The 12,264-nt window shown below is 41.5% G+C and overlaps 1 long non-coding RNA gene across 1 annotated transcript in view; it reads left to right on the forward strand.

The window, feature by feature from the left end:
- Nucleotides 1–12,264, forward strand: part of LOC104674997 — a 121,385-nt gene that overhangs the window by 36,532 nt on the left and 72,589 nt on the right. The window contains exon 2 of the long non-coding RNA XR_004058267.1: nt 4,588–4,678. This is a non-coding gene — a long non-coding RNA (uncharacterized LOC104674997). The remainder of the gene's footprint in view (nt 1–4,587; nt 4,679–12,264) is intronic.

Genomic DNA, 12,264 nt, shown 5'->3' on the forward strand with positions numbered 1-12,264 from the left:
GATAGATTATTCCTAGTTATTTCATATTTCTTGGTGCTCTTATAAATGCCAGTATTTTGAATTACATTTTTATTTTCACTGAGCTGTCAGCTGCCAAATGTTTAACAGTAGCTGTTAACTAATCTTCTAGGTTGAGATCTCAGACTATAAAATGGAAAAGGTACCTGATACTTAGGCATTTGCCTGTGTTTCCATGTCAGCTTTCAGAAGTTATTGAAAATATGCTGTAACTAGAGGAAAAAAGTCCCAGAGACAAATCGACAGGTCATCTCCAGAAAAATCCATCGTAAAATAGTTTAGTAGATTTCAACTTTATATGTGGTCAGAATTGAATCTATTGAATTGTGGGGTTTGTTACCTACTCCCCACCACCAGCAATCCATCTCAGTGAATTCCTGGGATCTTGGGTGTTGAGAAAGAAAGAGAGAGAGAGAGAGCGAACATGTATGTATGTGGGTATGTATGTGTGTATGAATGTGTATATTGCTGAAGCTGCCAGAAGTATTTATTGTGAGGAATACTTCAGGTTAATTACTGTGGTCATATCAGTTCCTAGGACATACTAGAAAACAAATCAAAGTGATGGTTATTTTCTTTTCTGAGCTGTCTTGGCCCACATTGTTACCATGGTGACTCAGTGACTGCCATGAGATTTGGTGCAGAATGAGCATTCGTTTATGTTGTTGCCTGAAACACGTATTATTATGATAGTTGTTAAGTGGCTGTTTTCCAATTCTGATATTCCTTCTGGAATTATTAGTTTGCATTTGAGAAAAAGATAGAGATTTTTCTTCTCCCTTATTTATTTATCAATGTATTTATTAACATTTATTTCTGTCAGTGTGACTCAGATTCCCATGTTCCTCAAAGGGTTACCCTCTGTAATTATTAATATATATTTTTTGTATTAGGCCATTCTTGCCTTGTAATACAAAAATACCTGAGATGGTAATTTATGAAGACAAAGGTTTAATTGGCTCATGGTTCTGCAGGCTGGACAGGAAGCATGGCCCCAGGATCTGCTTGGCTTCTCGGGAAGCCTCAGGGAACTTTTAATCATGGCAGAAGGCAAAGCAGTAGCAGGCATGTCACATGGCAAGAGTGGGAGCAAGAGAGACAGACAAGGGGAAGGTTTCAGACTTTTAAACAACCAAATGAACTAACTGATGGAGAACTCACTTATCACCAAGGGGATAGCACTAAACAATTCATGAGAAATCCACCCCCATCATCCAGTCACATCCCATCAGGCTTCACCTTCAACAATGTGAATTGCAATTCTACATGAGATTCAGAGGGGGCAGTATCCAAACCATATCAATTTTAGTGCTCTAGTGTTCTCAAAATTGGCCAGTGGGAGCCCCTTAAAGTAGGTCTCATGTCCATTTGAAGCTTCCATAAAATTCCTTGAATATGTACTTGGCCCCCTAAGCCTATTAGCCCTCATCTGTAGGAAGGAAGCTGTGATGTCAGCCTCAGAACATCACTTTGAGGACTTGAAGAGAAAAAGCCTGAAAATAACAACCTATACTGTGTGGTACCTAGTAGACCATCAGCAAATGGTAATTCCCCATTCCAACTTGCCTCCTCCATTCTGTCAATAGAATGCTTCTGGCATTAACATAATGGCCTAACTACTAGAGCAAATACTTGAAAATGTAACTTCAAACAGGAATAAGTCCACATTTCCATTATGTGTGAGCTTCAGTGTCACTGCTTTGTGTGGGAGGGGTTCTGGGATGGAGTTGAGGAAGAAGAAAAACATCATTGCACAGCTTCCAGTTAACTGAGTGGGATAGGCCAGACATCGTCACCCCATCCCCTGCATTTCATGTGCTTTCTTATCCTCTTTCTTCTCTATTCCATGTGCTTTCTTATCCCCTTACTCTCTCTTCTAGTTTAAGATCAGAGACTCTGAAAGCCTCTTAGGTTACTGGAGCAAGAGGAAAGAAACCCAAGTCACATCATGGGGACACTTTAGGCAAGTCATACCTTTCTTCCAGCTTTGTTTATCCAATAGGATAATAATCCCCACACCTCTAGACCACCCAGGAATACTCTGGAATGTAAGTGTGATCCCATGTGGCAATCTGTGGTCTTATGTGGTGGAGAAGAACCAGTGTACTTTCACCTAAGTATATTAACAGAGTAACTGCAGATATCCCAGAGCTTTGTATGGTGGGCCTTAAATTTGTGGTACCCAACTCTGAGCTGTTTAGGGCAGGATTTTTACAAGTGTGATCTATGGACCATTTCATCAGATTTGTCCATGGTTGCTTGCTAAAATTGCACATACTTGGACCCATCCTAGATCTGCAAAATCAAAACCAGGGAGGTGAGGTGAGAGGTGTCTACATTTTGAGTAATTTCTTTTGCTGTTTCTGTTATTCATCTACGATTGAAAAGCAATGCTGTGGATGGCAACAAGGTCTATGAAAAGTTTAAATCCTTTGATGTCTAATTTCATTGTTAGTTGCTCCTGCTACTCAGCTTTAAATTTCTGTATCTTGTCTTGTGTGTCCAGTAGGTAACAATTTTTTCAATTCAGTAATTCTTATTCAGTGATTAATGTATGAGACACTGAAGAAACATTACAGAGAAAAAAAGAAGAAGAATCCCTGGAGCTATCATTCTAGTTTGGGGAAACTGGCAATAAGCAATCAATGAGTGAGGCAATTTCATATGGGGATTTGTGTTTTGAAGAAAATTGATAGGTAGAGTAGAAAATGACTGAGACAGGGATTATCATAGATGGGGTTGTCAGTGAAGCTCTTTCTCAGAAAGTGACACTTGAACTGAGTCCTGAACAACAGAAAGAAGCCAGGCATGGAGAGGCCATTTTGTCAGTGTCCCTGTGCTGTGTATGGGCACCATTGATCTAGGAGCAGAGGACAAGTTGGAGTGGCTGAAGCCTGGCCCATATATGCAGACAAGTCAGAGATGAGGTCGAAAGGGCAGACAAGAGCCACATGGTTTGGATCTTTTAAGGAGTTTGGGTTTTATTCTGAGTGTGGAAAGCTAGAGTACGGGAGTGACGTGATGTGATTCTTGTTTTCAGAAAGTGACTCTGGCCACTGTTTGGAGAATGGACTGGAGAGGGACAAAATAAAGAGTGGGGATAACCATTAGAAGAATATTGCAGAAATTCAGGGAAGAGGCACAGGTGAATGATGCCAGGACTGCAGCTGTGTGCAGAGGAAGGGTTAGACCTGGACAGGTCGTGTTTGGAGGTAGGGCATGGGGGACCTGCAGTGGCTGTGTGTGTGGGGTGTGTGGGGATAAGGCATAGTTAAGGAGGACCGCTCGGCTGTTTGTTTGGCCATGCAGAGAAATGGTGGGCTGTTTTCTGAGATCAGTTCTTCCAAGTGCTTCTGAGGCATTCTTAAGGTAATTAGTCAACCAACAGTGGTTGTAGTGAAAAAAAGTGATTTTAAAATGCATCAGTTGATGACTAATATTCATACCTGAGGGTAGACGGAGAGAGGAGAGTAAGGATTGAAAACTACCTACTGGGTACTATGCATATAACCTGAGTGGCAAAATAATCTGCACACCAAACCCTTGTGACACACGATTTGCCTGTATAACAAACCTTCACATGTACTCTTGAAACTAAAATCAAAGTTAAAAAATGAACAAAAATTTAAAAAATAAGTAAAATCAAAAGCTATATAAGGCAAAAATAGGTAAATTTGACAGCAAAATTAAAAACTATTATTTAACAAAAGATACCACAAACAAAAGTAGAGGACTCCAACAGATTGGAGGAAAATATGCCATTTTGTAATAAAGAATGAGTATCTGGATCATAAGTAAATAAATAAGAAAAAGGAAAAACAAGACTCATTTGTAAGACTATTAAGCTTTATTGAATTTATTGAATTGGCTTGATTTAATCTTTCCACAATGTAAACATATATCAAAACATTACAGTGTACCCCATAGTATATACAATTATTTGTCAGTTAAAATTAAAATTTAAAAAATACCCGAGTTGATAAATAGGATTAAGTTGCAAGACTGTTACACTTTCTTTCCCCAGTATCTCTACCTTAGAATTTTCAAGTTAATGTGATCCCTGGCCATTTATATTTTTAAAAACCAGAACACAGGGACTTTTTTTTTAATTTAAATTTAAATTTTAAGTTCCGTGATACATGTAAAATATGTTTTGTCCTCTATTGTAAGTACTGTATAATCCTGGTTTTACTGACAAGACTTTGAGTGATTTTATGGTGAAATAACAGTATTCAAAGTCACAAGGTTTTTACATGGCAGAACTAGAGTTTGTCTCTAGTCTGTATACAGAGCCCACACTCCTAACCAGTGCACTTAGGAAGAAGAGACAGATATTTGTTGAACTATGTCAACCCATGGTGGTTGGTGTAACTTTGAGACCATAGCTCTTTTATCTATGTTTCTGTAGTCATTCTACATTGTACCACATGGTATTTATTTAAGGAAAAGTAATAATTTTTGAAATAAAAACATTAATAAACATCATAATTACTTTGTACTAGACAACTTGGCTGTTGATATAGATAATTCCTTGGACCCCCAAGATGAATGAGTTCTTTTCCCTTTTAGGAACTCAGAGTGGTTTTCCAGATGGGAATCACATTGCTCTCTGTCCCTGAGATCTTGCTGGAGACAGGACTACTCAGTCCCTCTTTGCTGGGTGAGTATAGATGTGGTGTGGTGACTTACTCAAGGGCACCTAGAGTTAGTGGGATAAGTATGTCTCCTGTCTCATATCCAGCTGCATGTCCATTATACACAGCTGTATTAGTTTGTTTTCATGCTCCTGATAAAGACATACCCAAAACTAGGAACAAAAAAAAAGGTTTAATTGGACTTACAGTTCCACATGGCTGGGGAGGCCTCAGAATCGTGGTGGGAGGTGAAAGGCTCTTATATGGTGGCAGCAAGAGAAAATGAGGAAGAAGCAAAAGCGGAAACCCCTGATAATCCCATCAGATCTCGTGAGTCTCATTAACTATCACAAGAATAGCATGAGAAAGACTGGCCTCCATGATTCAGTTACCTCCCCCTGGGTCCCTCCCACAACATGTGGGAATTCCGGGAGATACAATTCAAGTTGAGATTTAGATGGGGACACAGCCAAACCATATCATTCTGCCCCTAGCCCCTCCAAATCTCATGTCCTCACATTTCAAAACCAATCATGCCTTCCCAAGAGTCGCCCAGAGTCTTAACTGATTTCAGTATTAACCCAAAAGTCCACAGTGCAAAGTCTCATCTGAGACAAGGCAAGTCCCTTCCACCTATGAGCCTGTAAAATCAAAAGCAAGCTAGTTACTTCCTAGGTAGAATGGGGATAGAGGTATTGGATAAATGCAGCCATTCCAAATGGGAGAAACTGGCCAAAACAAAGGGGTTACAGGGCCCATGCAAGTCCAAAATTCAGCAGGGCAGTCAAATTTTAAGTCTCCAAAGTGATCTCCTTTGACTCCAGGTCTCGCATCCAGTTCACATTGATGCAAAAGGTGGGTTCCCATGATCTTGGACAGCTCCACCCCCGTGGCTTTGCAGGGTACAGCCTCCCTCCTGGGTGCTTTCATGGGCTGGTGTTGAGTGTCAGTGACTTTTCTAGGCGTATGGTGCAAACTGTCAGTGGATCTACCATTCTGGGGTCTGGAAGACAGTGACTGTCTTCTCACAGCTCCACTAGGCAGTGCCCCAGTAGGGACTCTGTGTGGGGGCTCCAATCACACATTTTTCTTCTTCACTGCCCTAGCAGAGATTCTCCATGAGCGCCCCGCCCCTGTAGCAAACTTTTGCCTGGGCATGCAGGAGTTTCCATACATCTTCTGAAATCTAGATGGAGGTTCCCAAACTGCAGTTCTTGACTTCTGTGCACCTGCAAGCTCAACACCACGTGGAAGCTGCCAAGGCTTGGGGCTTCCCCCGTCTGAAGCCACAGCCTGGGCTGTATGTTGGCTCCTTTCAGCCACAGCCGGGACACAGGGCACCAAGTCCCTAGGCTACACACAGCATAGGGACCCTAGGCCCAGCCCAGGAAACCACTTTTTCCTCCTGGGCCTCCAGGCTTGTGATGGGAGGGGCTGCTGTGAAGGTCTCTGACATGGCCTAAAGACATTTTCCCCATGGTCTTGGGGATTAACATTAGGCTCCTTGCTACATACGCAAATATCTGCAGCCAGCTTGAATTTCTCCCCAGAAAATGTATTTTTCTTCTCTATCACATAGTCAGGCTGCAAATTTTCCAAACTTTTATGCTGTGCTTCCCTTATAAAACTGAATGCCTTTAATAGAACCCAAGTCACCTCTTGAATGCTTTGCTGCTTAGAAGTTTCTTCTGCCAGATACCCTAAATCATCTTTCTCAAGTTCCAACTTCCCCAAATCTCTAGGGCGGAGGCAAAATGCTGCCAGTCTCTTTGCTAAAACATAGCAAGAGTCACCTTTACTCCAGTTCCCAACAAGTTCCTCATCTCCATCTGAGACCACCTCAGCCTGGATCTTTTTGTCCATATTGCTATCAGCATTTTGGGCAAAGTCATTCAACAAGTCTCTAGGAGCTTCAAGACTTTCCCACATTTTCCTGTCTTCTTCTGAGCCTTCCAAACTGTTCTACCCTCTGCCTGTTACCCAGTTCCAAAGTTGCTTCCACATTTTCGGGTATCTTTTCAGCAACACCCCACTCTACTGGTACCAATTTACTGTATTAGTTCATTTTTACATTGCCAATAAAGACATACTCAAAACTGGGAAAAAAGGATTTAATTGGACTTACAGTTCCACATGGCTAGGGAGGCCTCAGAATTATGGCGGGAGACGAAAGGCCCTTCTTACCTGGCGGCAGCAAGAGAAAATGAGGAAGAAGCAAAAGCGGAAACCCCTGATAAACCCATCAGATCTCGTGAGACTCATTAACTAGCACAAGAATAGCATGGGAAAGACTGGCCCTCATGATTCAGTTACCTCCCCCTGGGTCCCTCCCTCAACATGTGGGAATTCCGGGAGATACAATTCGAGTTGAGATTTAGATGGGGACACACCCAAACCATATCAACAGCATTAGCCGCGTTCACATCTGTAGTGCTTCACTTTTCAGGGGCTCAGTGGATATGTGCTTCTCTGAGGTTAACCTGCAGATAATATATGGGAACACTAAGTACCTTCAAATAAGAAAAAATAGGGTGTTGAATTTTTTATGTAGCCTAAACTGTAATGGGAAATTAGAAGAAAAATTCCTAGAATCATACATCATGTTCTCTTTTCTAACTTTCTTCCTTCAGTCAACATACTGTATGTGAGATTTACATTTATTGTTGTCTATAGTAGTAGATGATTCATCATCATTGGTGGATATTGTTACATCTAGTGGATATTTCACAGTAAGCATATCTGCTATGTGGATTTTTTCTAGTTTTTGACATTATGAATAACAGCGTTATGAATGTCTTGGACATATCTTTGGATAAACATTTATTTTTCTTTCTTTTGGGTGTGTACCTTCCCCAGACCTAAGAATGAAATTTCTGAGTTATAGGATGTGTGTATGATCAGCTCAGTCAATACTGCCAGCACTTTTTCAAAGTAGTTGTTGAATTTGTATTTTCACCAGTGCCGTGAAAATTACACAGCTTCCATATCCTCACCAACACTTGGTGTTTTCCATCTTTTCAATTTTCTTTTTCTGGTGTAAGTGTGGTGGTATCTCATTATGGGTTTTAATTATACTTTAATTTCTCATTAACTCTCTGGAGTTTTAAATCTCTTTTCTCTCTTTGTTTTTGCTTTTCAATTTACATGTTCAGTATCCCTAATCTGCAAATCCGAAAGGCTCCAATATCTGAAATTTTTTGATCATTGACATGATGCTCAAAGGAAATGCTCATTGGAGCATTTCGGATTTTGGATTTTCAGATTAATGATATTCAACCTGTATTTGCTTATTACACTGGATCTTTGGTTTGTGGAGTTTACATTCTCAATTTTGCTGATTGTATCCCCATTGTGCTGTTACTTACATTGCTCTGGCCCCTCCTATTTCCTGTAAATTAGTAGAGTTAGAGGCTTCATCCAGTTCAGGATTTTTTTGGCAAGAGTACCTCAGATGTGTTACATATCCTATATCCTTACACCAAGTCTTAGTTCAGGCTGCTTTACCAAATTACCACAGACTAGGTGGCTTGAATAACAAGCATTTACTTCTCATGAGTCTGGAAGCTAGAAGTCTAATCAGGATGCCAGTATGGTTGGGTTCCTGGTGAGAATCCTCTTCCTGGTTATGTCCTCACGTGGCCTTTCCTTGGTGTGTGCATGCAGAGAGCAAGCAAGCTCTCTGTGTCTCTTCTTATAAAGACACTAATCTCATACTGAGGGCTCCACTTTGATGACCTAATTATTTCCCAAAAGTCCTATTTTTAAATACTGTCACATTGGAGATTACGGTTTCCACATATGAGTTTTGGGAGGACACAAGCGTTCAATTCATAGGCATACAAAGAGCCTCATTGTGTCTGATTGTCACTCCTACCTTGACATTAAGATTGAGCACTGGGCTCAGGTGTTGTTAGACTGATCCATCCATTGTGAAATGTCCCATCTGCTTTTTACCTCATGATTTTTTACAATCTCTGATCTTTACCAAGATCTGCATTTCATTAAAAATTCTACAATGATGGTGTTTAGATAGTACAATTTCTTCTGCATTTATTAGCTGGACATTTCTATAAGAGAAACTCCCCTGCTTCAACCCCCGCCAACTATTAGGCTTAACTGAGGTATGGCACACACAGGAAAGGAAGGACAAATATTTAATCATTTTGCAGTATTTCCAGTTTTAAGAATAAGTATTGTTTCTGTAGGATCCTCCACAGATGAGCAGTGAGTTGGTTTTGTTTGAGTTTTTTCTTTTAAAGTGTCATCACGACTCAGAGATGTTTCTGTATGTGATGTGTTTTAACTCACTGTGGGCACTAATGTTTTTGATGCTTAAATTGTTCTTATTTGGTCTGTGGAAGTCCTATCAGGTTGGCTTCTGAGTCTTTTTGACATGTTCGCTGGTGTGATCATTCAGTCCAGACTCATCTGGTACAGCTTGACCACAGACGTGGATTCAGCCATTTTTCCTTGTAGGTAATATTTTTAGAGGACTCAATCTGGGTACTAGAGTTACTCATTGCTACTGGATTGGCCATTGTTTCTTAACTTTTTCAGTGCATCAGAGCAGTAAATAGGTGTTATATTTTTAACAGAATATACATGATCAGCTTCCATCCTGGGCTGCTACTCTGTTCCCTTGTAAGTAATTATTTTTATCAGTTTTTGTTTTAACCTACTAGTTTAAAGAATATAATAGACTATTATATGGCTGTTAGTTTTCTCCTCTCCTCAGAGGTAAAAGGTGGCATATCCAACCTCAGTCAAGTTTCTAGAAGCTCAGAGGTGTGGAGCATTTGAGATATCCCTTCTAAGGTGAAGGATAAATACTTGCACCTGGCCTCTCCTACAACCAAAAAAGAGGTACACCATCTGGTGGGCTTCTTTGGATTTTGGAGGCAACATAACTCTTCATATGGGTGTGTAACTCTGACCCATTTACTGAGTAACACAAAAAGCTGCTAGTGTTGAGTAGGGCCTAGAACAAGAGAGGGCTCAGCAACAGGTCCAGGCTGCTATGCAAACTGCTGTGCCACTTGGGCCATATGATCAAGCAGATCCAATGGTGCTTGAGTTGTCAGTGACAGATAGGGATGCTCTTGGGAACCTTTGGCAGGCCCCCATAGGTGAATGGCAACACAGGCCCTGCCATCTTTCCTAGATAACTACAGTTCTTTTGAGAAACAGCTCTTGGCCTGCTAATGGGCCTTAGTAGAGACTGGAAACAACCAAGTTTTCACGTGACCTGAGCTGCCCACCATGACCTGTGTGTTATCCGACCCACATAGCCATAAAGTTGGGTATGTACAATAGCACTCACTCCATCAACAAAGGTAAGTAGTATATATGAAATCGAGCTCAAGCAGGCACAGAAGGCATAAGTAAGTTACATGAGGAAGCAGCTCAAATGCCCATGGCCCTCATTTTTGCTACACTCCTTTCTTTCTCCCAGCCTGCACCTATAATCTAAGTTCCCTATGATCAGTTGACAGAGAAAGAGAAGTTTGTTTTGTTTACAGATGATTCTGCATGATATGCAGGCACTACTCAGAAGTGGACAACTAACACTACATCCCCTTTCTGGGATGTCCCTGAAGGACAATGGTGAATGGAAACTCTCCCAGTGGGCAGAACTTTGAGCAGTGTACAGTGTACCTGGTTGATCACTTCGCTTGGACAAATGGCTGGACCTGCCATTTCTATATATACTGATTCATGGACTGTGGACAATAGTTTGGCTGCATGATCAGGAACTTGGAAAGGACATGATTGGAAAATTGGTGACAAAGAAATTTAGGGAAGAAGTACTTGGATAGACCAACACACACTGGGAATCAAGCTTTCAATACATAAACTTTACTGGATGCATTCATACTGCAGCATTCTGCCCCCGGCTCATAAAATTCATGTCCTTCTCACATGCAAAATATTCTGACTCCATGCCAGTAGCCCCAATGTCTTTACCAAATGAAATATGGATGAGACTCAAGGCATGATATATTCTGAGGCAAATTCCCTCAAACTGTGAGGCTATAAAATCAAAACAAGTTATCTACTTCCAAAATACAACAGTGAGACAGGCATAGGATAGATATTCTAATTCCAAAAAGGAAAAATAGGCAAGAAAAGAGGAGTAATGGGTCCCAAGTAAGTGCAAAACTGAACAGGGCAAACAACGTTAAATCTCAAAGCTGGAGAATAATCTTTCTTGACTCCATGTCCCACCTTCTGAGCACACTGGGGTATGGATTAAGCTCCAAGGCCTCAGGAAGCCCCACCCCTATGGCTTTGCTGGGTTGTGCCCTTGTAGCAGCTCTCATGGGTTGGAGTCTCCTGCCTGCAGCTCTTCCAGGCTGGGCTGCACGCAGATGGATTTAGAGGTTCATGGTCTCAGTGGCAACCCTATGCCTGTGGCTCAGCTAGGCATTACCCTGGTGAGAACTCTATAGTGCCTCTGCCCCTGCAGCAGGTTTCTGCCTGGATCACAGGGATGTCTGATACATCCTTTAAAATCTAGGTGAAGGAAGCAGTGCCCCCATAGCTCTTGCATTCTGCTCACTTGCAGAATTAGCACCATGTGGGAACCAGCAATGCTTACAATTTGCACCCTTCACAGGAGCAGCCCGAGCATACCTAGGTCCACTTGAGATACAGCTGGGGCTGCCAGGCAGCACTGTACTAGAATGCAGGGATCAGAGTCCCAAGATGGTTCTGAGCAGTGAGCCCATGATGGACACCCCAGGCCTGTCCCTTGAAATCATTCTGCCCTCCTAGATCTCTGGACTTGTAGGAAAGGGGCAACTTTGAATATCTCTGAAATGTCTTCAGAGTCTTTCTCCAATGCATTGTCCTAATGAACAGCACCTGGCTTCCTTCTATCCATGCTAATCCCATTATCAGAGAGTTGCTTGGCTGTACCCTTGCATGCTTTTTTATTCTTTATATGACATGAATGTGAATTTTCCAAATGTTTATGTTCTGATTCCCCCCCACCTTTTTTTTGAGGTGAAGTTTCGTTCTTGTTGCCCAGGCTGGAGCACAATGGCGCGATCTCGGCTCACTGCAACCTCTGCCTCCTGTGTTCAAGCAATTCTCCTGCCTCAGCCTCCCAAGTAGCTGGGATTACAGGCGCCCGCCACCATGCCTGGCTAATTTTTATATATTTAGTAGAGATGGGGTTTCACTGTGTTGACCAGGCTGGTCTTGAACTTCTGACCTCAGGTGATCCCCTGCCTCAGCCTCCCAAAGTGCTGGGATTACAGGCATGAGCCACCATGCCTGGCCCTCTGATTCCTTTTTAATTATAAATTATAAATTCTGTCTTTAAATCATTTCTCTTTTCTTACATCTTACTGTATGCAGTTACAGATGCCACACAGTTCCTCCAGTACTTTGCTTAGAAATTTCTTCTGCCAGATACTTTAGTTCATCACTCTTAAATTCTGCCTTCCATAAAGCCCTTGGGCATCAAAACAATACAGTCAAGTTCTTTGTCAATTTATAATGAGAATTGCCTCTGTGCCAGTTTCCAATAATATATTCCTAATTTTCATCTAAGACCTGGTGAGAATGGTCTTTACTGTCCATATTTCTACCAATGTTCTGATCATAG

The sequence above is a fragment of the Rhinopithecus roxellana genome, chromosome 7 (assembly GCF_007565055.1).
Source record: "Rhinopithecus roxellana isolate Shanxi Qingling chromosome 7, ASM756505v1, whole genome shotgun sequence".
NCBI lineage: Eukaryota > Metazoa > Chordata > Mammalia > Primates > Cercopithecidae > Rhinopithecus > Rhinopithecus roxellana.